This window comes from Trachypithecus francoisi, unplaced genomic scaffold (assembly GCF_009764315.1).
Source record: "Trachypithecus francoisi isolate TF-2019V2 unplaced genomic scaffold, Tfra_2.0 Lachesis_group11, whole genome shotgun sequence".
In the NCBI taxonomy this organism is placed as follows: Eukaryota; Metazoa; Chordata; class Mammalia; order Primates; family Cercopithecidae; genus Trachypithecus; species Trachypithecus francoisi.
This window is the reverse complement of record NW_022681456.1, coordinates 86,027,928-86,040,267: the sequence shown is the minus strand read 5'-3', so window position 1 is coordinate 86,040,267 and position 12,340 is coordinate 86,027,928.

Here is a 12,340-nt window from a genome sequence, read left to right as displayed (position 1 = left end):
ACTGCACGACTACATGGAAATTGAACAACCTGCTCCTGAATAACCCTTGAGTAAGTAATGAAACTAAGGTAGAATTCAAGAAGTTATTTGAAACTAATGAGAACAAAGAGACAATGTACTAGAATCTCTGAGACACAGCTAAAGCAGTGTTAAGAAGGAAATTTACAGCACTAAATACATCAAAAAGCTAGAAAGATCTCAAGTTAACAACCTAACATGTCAACTAAAAGAACTAGAGAACCAAAAGCAAACAAACCCCAAAGCTAGCAGAAAACAAGAAGTAACCAAGATCAGAGCTGGACTGAAGGAGACAGAGACAAGAAAAGCCCTTCAAAATATCAACGAATCCAGGAGCTGGTTTTTTCAAAACATTAATAAAACAGACTCTAGCTAGACTAATAAAGAAGAAAAGAGGGAAGAATCAAAGAAACACAATCAGAAATGATAAGGGGAATGTCCCCACTGACCCCACAGAAGTACAAACAACCATCAGAGAAAACTGTAAACACCTCTATGCACATAAACTAGAAAGTCTAGAAAAAAATTGGTGAATTCCTGGAGACATACACCCTCCCAAGAGTGAACCAGGAAAAAATTGAATCTGTGAATACACCAATAACAAGTTCTGAAATTGAGGCAGTAATAAATAGCCTACCAACAAAAAAAGCCCTGTACCAGACAGATTTACAGCTGAATTGTACCAGAGGTATAAAGAAGAGCTAGTGACATTTCTACTGAGACTATTCCAAACAATTGAAAAGAAGGGACTCCTCCCTAACTCATTCTATGAGGGCAGCATCATCCTGATACCAAAACTGGGTAGAGATACAACAAGAAAATGAAAACTTCAGGCCAATGTTCTTGATGAATATCAATGCAAAAATTCTCAGCAAAACACTGGCAAACCAAATCCACTAGCACATCAAAAAGCTTGTCTACCACGATCAAGTCACCTTCATTCCCAGGATGCAAGGTTAGTTCAACATGCAAAAATCAATAAATGTGATCTATCACATAATCAGAACTAGAGACAAGAACCACATGATTATCTCAATAGATGCAGAAAAAACCTTTAATAAAATTCATCCCTTCATATTAAAAAGAAAACTCAATAACCTAGATTTTAAAGGAACATACCTCAAAATAATAAGAGCCATATATGACAAACCCACAGCCAATATCATACTGAATGGGCAAAAGCAGGAAGCATTCCCTCCTTGCAAACCAGCACAAGACAATGTTGCCCTCCCTCACCACTCCTATTAAACATAGTATTAGAAGTTCTGGCCAGGGCAATCAGGCAAGAGAAAGAAATAAAGGATACTCAAATAGGAAGAGAGGAAGTCAAACTATCTTTGTTTGCAGATGACATGATCTTTTATCTAGAAAACCCAGTTATCTCAGCCCAAAAGCTTCATAAGCTGATAAGCAACTTTAACAAAGTCTCAGGATACAAAATCAATGTGCAAAAATTGATAGCATTCCTATACACGAACAACAGGCAAACAGAGAGCCAAATCATGAATGAACTCCCATTCACAATTGCTACAAAAAGAATAAAATACCTAGGAATACAGCCAGGAAGGGAAGTGAAGGACCTCTTCAAGGAGAACTACAAACCATTGCTCAAGAAAATCAGAGAAGACCCAAGCAAGTGGAAAAACATTTCATGTTCATGAATAGGAAAAGTCAATATTGTGAAAATGGCTATACTGCCCATAGTAATGTATAGGTTCAATGCTTCTCCTGTTAAACTGCCATTGACATTCTTCATAGAATTAGAAAAAAACTATTTTAAAATTAACATGGAAACAAAAAGAGCTCAGATAGCCAAGACAGTCCTAAGCAAGAAGAACAAAGCTGGAGGCATCATGCTATCTTACTTCAAACTATACTGCAAGGCTACAGTAACCAGAATAGCATGGTACTGGTACAAGAATGGACACATAGGCCAAAGGAACAGAATAGAGAACTCAGAAATAAGACTGCACATCTACAACCATCTGATCTTCGACAAATCTAACAAAAACCACTAATGAGGAATGGATTTCCTATTTAATAAATGATTCTGGGACAACTGGCTAGTCGTACACAGAAAATTGAAACTGGACCCATTTCTTACACTGTGTACAAAAATTAACTCAAGATAGATTAAAGGCTTAAAAGTAAAACCAAAAACTATAAAAACTAGAAGAAAATCTAGACAGTAACATTCAGGACATAGACACAGGCAAAGATTTCTTGACAAAAATGGCAAAAGCAATTGCAACTAAAGCAAAAATTGACAAATGGAATCTAATTAAACTAAAGAGCTTCTGCACAGCAAAAGAAACTATCATCAGAGTGAACAGACAACCTACATATAGGTGAAAATTTTTGCAGTCTATCCATTTGACAAAGGTCTAATATCCAGAGTCTACAAGGAACTTAAACAAACTTACAAGAGAAAAAGAAACAACCCTATTAAAAAGTAGGCAAAGGACATGAGCAGACACTTCTCAAAAGAAGACATACATGCAGCCGAAAAACGTATGAAAAAATGCTCAATATCACCGATAATTAGAGAAATGCAAATCAAAACCACAATGAGATACCATCTCATGCCAGTCAGAATGGCTGTTATTAAAGTCAAATAATCAACAGATGCTGGTAAGTTTGCAGAGAAAAAGGAACACTTTTACGCTGTTGGTGGGAATGTAAATTAGTTAATCATTTTGGAACACAATGTGGCAGTTCCTCAAAGACCTAGAAGCAGAAATACCATTTGACCCAGCAATCCCATTACTGGGTATATACCCAAAGGAATATAAATCATTCTGCTCTAAAGACACATGTACATGTATGTTCACTGCAGCACTGTTCATAACAGCAAAGACATGGAATCAACCTAAATGTCCATTAGTGACTGTATAAAGACTGGATAAAGAAAATGTGGTACATATACACCATGGAATACTATGCAGCCATAAAAAAGAATGAGATCATGTCCTTTGCAGGGACATGGATGGAGTTGGAAGCCATTATCCTCAGCAAAATAACACAGGAACAGAAAACCAAACACTGCCTTTCCTCACTTACAAGTGGGAGCTGAATGATGAGAACACATGGACACATAGTGGGGAACTACAATGTGGGGCACTACATTGTGGGGCACTAGGGCCTGTTGGAGTGGTCGGTAGGGTGGGGAGAGCATCAGGAAGAATAATGCATGCTAGACTTAATACCTATGTGATAGGATGATTTGTGCAGCAAACCACCATGGCACATGTTTAACTATGTAACACAGCTACACATCCTGCACATGTATCCCTGAACTTAAAATAAAAGTTGAAGGAAAAAAAAAGACAAAATAAATCTCCAAAAAATGAAGACACTTATATTGGCAGTAAAATAATGTAAAATATATTCCAAGCAAACACTAACAAAAAGAAAGTTGTTATAACTATATTAATATCAAAATAGATTTACTCAAAAATTAGTATAGATAATAAGATACATTTAATAATGATAAAAGAGTCAATCCAACAAGAACATAAGCACTTCTAAATTTGTAAGCACATGTTACAGATTAGATCATTGTTTGGCAAATATCCACTACTTCCCCTGACCCACAGGAGAAATACACTTCCCATCTCATTGCAGTTGGGCTTGGCCATGTGACTTACCATGGTTAGTGGAATATACGCAGAAGTAATGGACTGCCTGCTCTGAATCTAGGCTTTAAGAGGTGTTGCATGTTTCCATTTATCTTTCTGAGAATTTCCAGCCTCCATGACGAAAAGCATATGCCCCAGGTAGGCACTGCACCTTCAGCCCAGGCCCTGAAAGACATGTGGAGCAGACCATGATCAAGAACTGAGTCCAGCTGATAGAAAAAGTAGACCAATGGCTGGGCGCGGTGGCTCACGCCTGTAATCCCAGCACTTTGGGTGAATTGCTTGAGGCCAGGAGTTCGAGACCAGCTGGCCAACATGGTGGAACCCCATCTCTACTAAAAATAAAAAATAAAAAAATAGCTGGGCGTAATGCCACGTGCCTGTAGTCCCAGCTACTCAGGACGCTGAGGCATGAGAATCGTTTGAACCCGGGAGGTGGAGGTTGCAGTGAACCGAGATGCCACCACTCCACTCCAGCTTGGTTGATAAACAGAGTGAGAACTGTCTCAAAAAAAAAAAAAAACGCATGAGTATCTTGACCTCCTTGTATAAATCATTGCACCCCTCAACTACTCACTCTTTTCGTATGTACATGAAACATTTTCTAAAGTCACCATATACCAGGACATAAAAAACCTCAACAAATTTCAAAAGATTGAAATCATATGGAACATGATGTTCTCTAATTTTAGTAGAAATCAGTTTTAAAAGGATACTTAGAAAAACATTAAATGTTTGGAAAATAAGTAATAAACATTCAAATAACCTACAGGTCGGAGAAGAAATAGCAATGGAAGTTAAATGTGATGTTTTCAGCTACCTGGCTGCTATGAGTTTGGCATGTTCAAATGTAGAAATACTACAGCCATCCTCTCGCACTGTTTTATTCATGTTTAATTATGTTACCAGTTACTAGTTAGAAAGTGGCTCTCTTTTGCAGTGATATTTACAGTTAAAAGACCTTTCCACAGTAATAGGCCATTTTAATTGTTATGGCAAATGAGAGCCAATGTTGAAGCCTAATTATTTCTTGGGCTAGGTGGAGACTGAAAGACTTCAAAGTGCTGTGTAAAAATAAAGGTAATTAGCAGTAACTGCATTATTAGATGCAAATGAAAGACTTTTCATTAAACAATATTATTTTCAGTATTTTACTAAAATGCCATTAAATTGTTTTATAAAACAGCAAATGGCATATAAAAAGAGTCAGTTGTTAAAAAGAAAAACAATAATGACACTGACTCAAATGTTCATCTGTTATGCTTAGAATCAAATGAATAAAATTGACCAATGTAATATAAAGCAAGAAGATACAGCCTTGTATTATTAAAGCTAACATAGACACTTTTGTAACAGAAAGTGATGGTATCCATCCCATTGATGTAGTTAATTTGAGTTTTATGAGTTTTGTAATATTGTGTATGTTTAATTTGTAAGTTTGGTTTGGTTTCACAGTGTATTATAAGTCATAAAGGCAAGGAAGTTATATCTTATTTTGTTTGAATGTATTTTTTTAATTACATGACTCCTTTTATATGAGATTCTTAAAGTAGTCAAATTCATAGAGACAGAGGTAGAATGGTGGTTACCAGGGGCTGTACAGAGAGGAGAATGGGGAAGTTTTTTTTGTTTCAATTTTTATTTTACTTACAGAGGGTAAATGTACAGATTTGTTACATAAGAGTATTTCATGATGCTGAGGTTTGGAGTATGGATCCTATCACCTAGGTATTGGATAAGGAAAATATAATGCATATACACCATGGAACACTAAGCAGCCATAAAAAGGAATGAAATCATGTCCTTTGCAGCAACATGGATGGAGCTGGAGGCCATAATCTTAAGCAAATTAACGCAGGAACAGAAAATCACATGTCACATGTTCTCACTTCTAAGTGGGAGCTAAACATTGAGCATATGGACATAAATATAGGAATGACAGACACTGTAGGCTGCTAGAGGGCAGAGGGGCAGGGGATTTAAAAAACTACCTGTTAGGTACTATCCATATTTTTATATTAAAATTGCATGAGGAAATGATGAAATTCCCCTTTCATTTAAAAGGGGAATGTATAACTTTTGGTAAGTTACATTTCTTAAGCATCCTGTGCATAATGCTGTAGAAAAACAATCATTATTTTCAGGAAAAAAGGTAAACAAAGATATGGTAAACATTTGAGTAAACCTAAACAAAAGCTGACTGTATAACTAAAATACTAATAAAAATGTCTAATGTGTGGAGGAAAAGGAAAGAACTAAAATACTGGATTGAAATAGCATATAAATTGACGTTTTGATTTAAAGTGTCTTACAGCCTTTATATTGGCTTGGAAGAGGATAAAGATGCTAACTTTAGACTTTGTTAGGTGATGTTAGTATGATAAAAAGGATAGCATAGCCAATAAAAGAAGAGACAAGCAGAGAGAAAAATGGAATAGGAAAAAGAGCCAGAAAGAAAAGGAAGATGAAGATGTGGGAAAAATAGAAATGGATCTGAATACACCCATAATAATAATTATTATTATCATTATTATTTGAGATGGAGTCTCACTCTGTCACCCAGGCGGGAGTGCAGTGGTACAATCTCAGCTCACTGCAACCTCCACCTCCCAGGTCCAAGCAATTCTCCTGCCTCAGCCTCCTGAGTAGCTGGGATTACAGGTGTATGCCACCACGCCTGGCTAATTTTTGTGTTTTTAGTAGAGATGGGGTTTCACCATGTTGGCCAGGCTGGTCTCGAACCCCTGACCTCAGATGATCCACCCTCCTCGGCCTCTCAAAGTGCTGGGATTATAGGTGTGAGCCACCGTGTCCAGCATGAATACATTAATAATTATTATAATGATTATTGATGAAACTCTCCTCTTAAAATAATTTTAAGACTGGATAACATAATCAAAATGCAGCCATATGTTGCTTACAAAGACATCTCAAAACACAAGAAGAAATACTGTTCAGTGAAAGAAGCAAATCATAGTAGAAAACTTATGATATGATTCTAGTTATATGAATTTCAAAAATAAGAAAAGCTCAACAATCTTATTTAGGGATAACAAATAAGTGATAAACTATAAATAAAAGAAAGGAAATGAGTACTGTGCAATGTGGGACAATGGTCACCTCTGGGGAGAGGGAGACAGCAATATAATGGGGGTCACACACAGGGCTTCTAAGGCTCTGGAAGTATTCTGTTGCTTCAGTCGGGATGAATACACAGTTGATTGATGTATTTTTATTCTTTGCACTGTACACACAATTTTGTAAATTGTAACACATGATAGCATTTATAGTTAAAAATAAAGATTGAGAGGGGACTGGAGTCCTCAAGAAAAAATGGGGGAAAAATAGTCTTGTGGCAAAATGTATAGAAGCAAGAAGTCACCTTCCAGAGCTCCTGACAGCACAGTGCAGGCCACCAGGTCAGGCAGCAGATAATTTTCAATGGAAAGCACCTGCACATGAAGTCCCATCTCATGTGGACTCTTGTGTCTGCCGTCGCCTCAGCCTGTCCTCGCTCTCTGGGACAAGATTTGGCCATTAAGAGTACACATATATGAACAAACAGGATACTTCAGATGAAATTGTTTCAGACATTTAGTTCCAAGCCTTTTGTAGTTAGGTTTGGGCCTTAAAGTGAAGAACTATAGAGCTCACCATCTTGTCCTGTCTAGTTTAGCAAAGATGTAGAAAGGGGCTTGAATGATCCTTTGAGGCTTTCCAGCATCACCAGTCATCATGGAAACACAAATCAAAACCACAATGAGATATCATCTTACTTCAGTTAGAATGACTATTATTAAAAAGACAAAAAATAACAAATGCTGGTGAGGATGCAGAGTAAAGTGAACTCTTACACATTTTTTTTTGATGTGAATGTCAATTAGCGCAGCCATTATGGGGTCACCTCAAAAAACTGAAAATAGCACTACCATACAATCCAACAATCCTGCCAATGGAGATTTATCCAAAGGAGAGGCAATCAATATATCAAAGGGATACCTGCACCCCCATGCTTATTGCAGCACCATTTACAATAGCGAATACATGGAATCAACCTAAGTGTCCACCGATGAATGAATAGATAAGAAAATATGGCATGCATACACAATGGAATACTATTCAGCCACAAGAAAGAATGAAATCCTGTCATTTGCAGCAACATGGATGGAACTGGAGATCATTACATTAAGTGAAATAAGGCACGCACAAAAAGACAAATATCACATGTTCTCATTCAAATGTGGGAGCTTAAAAAGTTAATCTCATGGAGATAGCAGAATAATAGTTACTGGGAGGGATAATAGAGGCTGGGAGGGCTGGGTGGCAGGGTGAAGAGAGGTTAGCTAATGGGTACAAAGATTCATTTAGATAGAAGGAATAAGTTCTGATGTTCTATGCTAGCATAAGGTGACTAAAGTTAACAACAAAGTGTATGTATTTCAAAATGGCTAGAAGTAGAATAGACTTGAAATGTTTCCATTACATACAAATGATAAATACTCAAGGTAATGAATATCCTAAATACCCTACTTGATCATTGCACATTCTACATTATGTAACAAAATATCACATGTACCCCATAAATGTACAAATATTGTGTATCAATAAAAAAAGGTAAATAAGTAAATGCCTCATACAAATAAAAAATTAACGGAATGCCTTCAGTAGGAAAATAGAAAATGGTATGCTGATGATAAAATAGGAAATGTTAATAAACATTTCAGAAAGCACTAAATGTTATTTATGATGAAAAATAAATGCAAACAAATGAAAGAATTAGATCTAATCCCTATCAAATTGAAAAATATTAAAAAATGATTTTAAAACAATTTTTAGGCCTAGCAAGTAGCATTTCTAGACTCTAATATTCTCCCGGCTGGACTGTAATTTAAAACAAATATTTATGCAAACTCAAGAACAATATAAATCAAGATCATAAAATACTGATAACAGAGCAACAGAAGAGACAATGAGAATGAGAAGATGAGGGGTTGCAGTTTGAATGTAAGCCATGCTTTCACCAACAAAATTCATACATCCAGGATATACGTGGAAGGCTGGTGGGGTGGCCCACGACGGAGAATTACTGCATGAGGGTCTGCAGTAGGTGACAAGCATGCATGCCAGCTTGTGCCAGTAACTTCCCTAGTCTCCTAAGGGAGGACAGATTGTGTATAGATTGGTCGTTGGACCCATCCCTCAAGGATGCAGATGAGGAAGGGAGTGTTTGTAAGATGCAGACAATATATTGTTAACAACAATTTATATGACCTCATTTGTATCCTGTATTAGAGTTTGGTGTGGGGAAGGCCACCCTTTCCACTATGCCCATAATCTGGATTTAAACAGATCCACTTTAAGAGTTTATCTTAAAAATACAAAGAAAGGGGGAAAGGGTATAATGATGTTGTTTTTTTTTTTTTTTTTTTTTTTTGAGACGGAGTCTCGCTCTGTGCCTGGGCTGGAGTGCAGTGGCCGGATCTCAGCTCACTGCAAGCTCCGCCTCCCGGGTTCACGCCATTCTCCTGCCTCAGCCTCCCGAGTAGCTGGGACTACAGGTGCCCACCACCTCGCCCGGCTAGTTTTTTGTATTTTTTAGTAGAGACGGGGGTTTCACCATGTTAGCCAAGATGGTCTCGATCTCCTGACCTCGTGATCCGCCCACCTCGGCCTCCCAAAGTGCTGGGATTACAGGTTTGAGCCACTGCGCCCGGCCTAATGATGTTGTTATTAACTCTTCTCTATTTAAAAAAGTTCCTAAGTCCTGTTAGTCCTCACTCTATCTTGAAATTGGATCACTTAGAGGAGAACCAGATGCTCCACCTGAGGTATATGATTGACTACACTCTCTTGAATAAAACCCCCCTTTCCCTTGAAAAAAAAAAAACTGACTTGTCAGTTTTTAGAATAACTGACCCAAATCGTAATTTCTATTGATATATAATCATTACACTTATTGTAGAAATATACTTTGAGATGAAGTATACTTTTTTCTGAGAAAATGGGTTTTTTATACTCACATCTTTAAAAATTGTAAAATATTTCTCTTGTTCATCTGCTACCCATTCCCCCACTAATTCTATAGAATTTATTATACACTAATTATATGGAATTTATTATGCATTTAAGATTAAAAGTTTATAATAAAAATATAAAACAAACCAATAATGATTATTACTTCAAGTTTTAATAAATCAAGAAAATGCCAAATAAAAAGAAAATCTTGTTTTGTTTAATACTTAAGGATAGAAAGACAATGGTACCTGGTAAGTATTTCATTAAAGGGAACATGTGAGCCAGCCTTCACACTGGGTTTTGAGCTTATTGTCCCTCAACCCCATATATCTTTTGGGACAAGAAATAAATGTGTTTGATTAAATGCATATGCACATCACTCTGAGAAAGAGGGGCCAATACATAGTTCCCACACACAAAAGGGCAATGATGTCACTCGAAACAGTGTGTGTGTCAAGGCCACTTGGACAAGGGGTTCAGGAAAGGCTTGGCTAAATGGGCCTGGCAGATGCTGAGTGTACTCATAGACTTGGTATCCCCAGGGTTGAGTGAAACATCATTCTGAGACAGCACAGACATTCATCACCTTGGATCATAAGGAAGTCCCCATTCTAGTCACCAAGCAACCAGATTCTATGCAAGACATTCACAATGTTGTTATTAGCACACCTGAAACAGTTATTTTCCTTTGAACAAGTTACGGCAAGTTCTTGACAATCTGTGTCTTTGCTTTCTGGCAACCAGAAAGTTAGTCAACTCTAATCAGACACATCAACATTTTAGGGGCGCCCAAGTCAGGTGGATGAAGCAATCTTCCTTCATTACCATCTTCAATCAGTAACTAGTTTACACTCTGAGGAGTATTTCACACTCTTATTTTTTAAAACCCTTGGGAGTTCTATACTTTCAAAACTCTTAAGCAAAACAAGCAGGTTTGGACTCTGTCTCCCCACACAATACCATTCCAGTGCCTATTTCTCAGTGTTTATTTTCTTACCAAATACAATAAGCCATCTCACACTTGAACCTAGCGGTTCTCACACTTGAACCCAGACACTAGCGGTTATGTTCATCAAACAGCAATTTTCTAAAGTGACGGAATTAACCATTTATGTACTTCATCCTCTTGAGTATTTTTTCTCATTGCCTTCAGACCAAATGTAACATGAATCCTCCATACAGGGAGGGGCATGTTTACTGCTTCAGCATTTTACACAGACCTGCCTTCACCTCCTGGTTCTTGAGGCTGCAGATGAGTGGCTTCAGTGAGGATGTCATTCCACTGTACTGAATGCAGACCACTTGCTCCAAGATGGAACCCAAGAGAGAGGTCATGTACCTAAATAAAACCTTACCATAGTACAAAAGCACCACGGTGAGGTGGGAGTAGCAGGTGGAGAAGGCTTTGCCTTGACCCTCAAAAAAAACAAATGGCTAGGAGACAGAGATGGTGTTAGAATAAGAGGACCAATGACAAGTCACAAATCCTAGCAATGTACATGACCCAGCAAGAAGGACCTCATTGGCAGCTGGATCAGTACAAGACAAAGGGAAGAGTGAAGGCAGCTCACAGCAGAAGTGAGGGATGACACTGGGGCCACAGAAGTGTAAGTTGTAAATGAAAAGATTCTTTGTCAAGGAGTTTAGTAATCCCACTGCCCATGCTGCAATCACCATCCTGACACAGAGAGGCTGATTCATAATCACATTGTTGAGCCAAGGGTGACAGATGGAAGCAGAGTGATCACAGGCTGCAGCAAGGAGTAGGCAGGCTTCTGTGCTCCCAGAGAATATGAGAAAGAAACTCTGGGCTATACAGTACCACATAGAGATGGTTTACCTATGAGTTAATAAGTTCTGCAGTATCTTGGGCATAGGGATTGAAGGAAGGCAGAGATCTAGTAATAACAGGTGACCCAGAAAGAAGTACATGGTTGGTTTAAGGTGATAATTGGTCCTGATCACCGGGATCATCATCAGGTTCTCCGTCAGTGACAATAGATAAATCACTAGGAGCATACAGGTCATGGTCTGGATCTGAGGATTTCTAGATGATTCCATAAGGACAAACTCAGTAATGATGATGATACTTTTCATAATTAGAGATACTAGCCCTAAGAAGAAATATAACAGAGTTGAGTCATTCCAGATGCACAGGACTGCCTCTTCTGTAAAAAATGTTACTTTCAGCTTAAGGATACAAACAAACTATGAAACCAAGGAGTTTCTGGGTCACACCCGTCATCCCCATCATTACTTCAATCCTGGATGAATTCAGCATTCCAAAGTCCCTCCTCCTAGACTGCTTTCTTGATACCCATTTATTTATTCAACAAATATTTAGCAAGTATTTAAATGCCAGACACTACCAGGCTCTGAAGATACAAAATTGAATAAGACATGATTCTTGCCCCCCAAGAACTTATAATTTAATTGGGGTGGACAGACATGTAAAGAAACAAAATAAATGCTATAATAAACTGACAGGATATGGTGGTAGCACAAATGTGAATCAGTTATCACTGTATGACCTGGTAAACCTTTAGAGAGGAGGTGATGCTTAGGCTAATTTTGACTGATACTTACTTTCCCTGGGTAAGACAGCACTCCTGGAAGAGGAAACAGTGTGATCAAATATAGGAAGGCATGAAATCAGAGTATCTCTCTGA